The sequence below is a fragment of the Schistocerca nitens genome, chromosome 8 (assembly GCF_023898315.1).
Source record: "Schistocerca nitens isolate TAMUIC-IGC-003100 chromosome 8, iqSchNite1.1, whole genome shotgun sequence".
NCBI classification, from domain to species: Eukaryota; Metazoa; Arthropoda; class Insecta; order Orthoptera; family Acrididae; genus Schistocerca; species Schistocerca nitens.
The window spans coordinates 58,949,692-58,952,828 of record NC_064621.1 but is presented as its reverse complement, the minus strand read 5'-3'; the positions used below and the strand labels follow the sequence as shown (position 1 = coordinate 58,952,828).

General features: G+C 36.8%; 1 non-coding gene across 1 annotated transcript; it reads left to right on the top strand.

Moving 5' to 3' along the window:
* Positions 1 to 345: 345 nt before the first annotated feature.
* On the top strand, positions 346 to 420 carry Trnat-ugu (transfer RNA threonine (anticodon UGU)). The gene has a single exon. It is a non-coding gene; the product is annotated as a tRNA-Thr (tRNA).
* The last annotated feature ends 2,717 nt before the right edge of the window (positions 421 to 3,137 follow it).

Here is a 3,137-nt window from a genome sequence, read left to right as displayed (position 1 = left end):
ATGAAGTGTATCAACGACTGCTTGCAGCGAGGGTGTTCATTTAATTATCATTTCATTTCTAGCAAAGCTGCATGGTCATCCACGGTAACTGTTCTTTCGGGAACAGATACTACCGTGATATATAGTTAAAAATTTGGGTTCCCGGCCTTTGACCTTCTTGTGCGAACGCACACGCTATGCCCGAACTCGTGCGGGACTTGGTAGATTAATCTGCCACGAGGAATGAGTATGATGGGCAAACATCTATTAGGCGCACTACGAATGTAGTGTTGTAGACATGTTGGGAATGTGGATCTCACGGGGAGCGTGCAAGGCATAAGTTCCTGCAGACGCACTATCCTCTGTGCCTGCGGTGGCTCAGATGGATAGAGCGTCTGCCATGTAAGCAGGAGATCCCGGGTTCGAGTCCCGGTCGGGGCACACATTTTCAACATGTCCCCAATGAAGTGTATCAACGCCTGCTTGCAGCGAGGGTGTTCATTTAATTATCATTTCATTTCTAGCAAAGCTGCATGGTCATCCACGGTAACTATTCTTTCGGGAACAGATACTACCGTCATATATAGTTGAGAATGGAGATGCATAAATACACTATTTCTGTTTATCCCGATTCATGGTTTTGTTACTAAAATAGTATATTCAGCTTTGATACTCAGACAACATTCAAGCATTCAAAAGAATGTTAAATACTGAATAAAAAATGTGTGTGGAATAAATGCAGTCATAGGTGAATATAACATAATATTCAATATAATGTATTGAGAAGTGTATTAGAAGGTGTTATTGCATACTCCAGTACTAAAACTAAATCTGTTGCATTATAACACATCATCTTGCTGCCTACTCATGGATTCACCTGAGAGGATAGGCAACTTTCCTTAGTTTTGTCTGGCCGAGCGGTTAAAGGCGCTACAGTCTGGAACCGCACGACTGCTACGGTCGCAGGTTCGAATCCTGCCTTGGGCATGGATGTGTGTGATGTCCTTAGGTTAGTTAGGTTTAAGTATTTCTAAGTTCTAGGGGACTTATGACCACAGCAGTTGAGTCCCATAGTGCTCAGAGCCATTTGAACCTTAGTTTTGTCAATAATATAACATATCTAGTCAGAGTTAGTTGGTTGCTAGGAAACTCCAATACTGTAGTACGTGTCAACAAATTAACAAGTGTTATGAGTTTCATATCATACCAAATAAAAATAATTTTAATTCTTGAGAAGGTGATCATATGTAACTTCCAACCAACCCACTTACAGCATGTATCATCATTTGCATGATTTCCAATTTGCCCCTGCTCTGCTAACATACTTTCCTTACCACACCATGTGCCTGTAGTGACATCACGGTGCATTCAGTCTTGTGGTGGACAGCAGTCATAACATTTTGGCTTGTCCGTTAAGGCAGTTATTTTGTTTGAGTAATACAAGAATAGTGAAGCATATATGAATTTACAAATAGGAGCTAAACAGCAACTATTTTATTTAATACAACTGAGGAAACAGCGGAATTTTTTCATAGTAGGAGCTTTCATTTTAGTTGATTAGATTATATTCAGCTGTCACACATAAAATAACATTAATCACTGTTGTGACAGTTTATTATTAATGCAATGTACACATTAAGATTCTCTTTTTGCTTTTGTGTTGTAAATATATGACTATCTGTTCCATGACCTTGAATTTCTCCTTCTTGGCGATATTTGTGGAATGCAATGAGTGAAGAAATTAATAAATGAATGAGCAAATGTAAAAGAAAGAGTTAGTGATTAACATAAGTTATAATAACTGCTTCAATTTAGTGCTTAATCTATCTTCACCAACTGTAAGTACATTTGTTCAAACAGTCAGCAACCACTTGCACAGAAGAAATTTTATGACTTTAGCAGTCTCAGACACCTAGAGCACTTCTTCATAAGGTTAGGACAATTGCGTTAGTAGTGAGCATCAAAAATAAGCTGTTGTATGCAACATGGTACTGTAGTCTCATGGATAACAGTACATTCTAATTGTGTGAAGAAGGGTAGTAGGAGCCTGAAACCGATCAAGAAATAAAATTTCTTTTGTACAACTGCTACACTTTGTTAATGTGTACTTTAGCTTGTTCTATATCCTTCAGGCCTCACTTCACGATGGGATCGACGCAACACAATGAATAAATGGATAAAAAGAAAGAATGAACTTAATAATCATTTTGTGAACATAAATGCACTTATAGTAATATGGAAAAAGACTATTAATGATGAACAAATACAATAACAGAGTTTGCTTTAAAGATCTGTTAACAATGTTGAGGAGTGCAACTACACTTTGAGAGAATAGGGAACATTTTGTAGTATATATTAACAAAATCACTTCTAGTCATTACACAGACTCAGTGTATTCCATTCCTGCTATGATTGACCCTTCTGTTCCTCTTATAGGCTTTCTGAATGTTCTGCTGAGCTTGTCATAATTTCCTCTCTTGTATCAATCACTTCTTCTCAAGCAGCACTTACACAAATCGTCCTCGATTATTTGTTGTATTTATTCCAATCTTTGTCTTCTCCTACAATTTCTATCCTGTACCTCACTCTCTATGGCTTCAACAATGAGAGACCTTAAGAGAGCAAGTTTGCAAATAGCCTTGAAAATCAATTATAATAAAACTAAAATAATGTGTATCAATGCATAAAAAGAAAATTTACAAACTAAGAATGAAGTCATAGAACCAGGTGATGTACTTTTTGGTTAGAGTAATTTAAGGCAATGGCTGGAAAAAAGAGTAAAAATTGTTGGAAGTGCTTTGGCAAACTAAATACGGTTTCAAAATCTACACTTTCAGTGTATTTGAAAATGAAAATTTAGAATCAGTTTTGATCTACGGCAGTGAGATCTGAACATACGATGTGAATCCCATTCAAAAACACAGCATGATATGGAGAGATGTATGTCAGGGGTTACTGGTACTACGAGAAGTAGGGAAACAAACAGATCATGTAACAGACTGAAATGGAAGACATAATTTGTAATGAAAATGTAAATCAAATGTTCACAGACTAAGGTAGCCCTTTGCTGGATAAGAAAAAATGAGACAAAGATTAATAGTAAGTGGCTAGAAAAAAATCAGAAGCTACATAGTTCCATTTAGCTGAAAAGAATAATG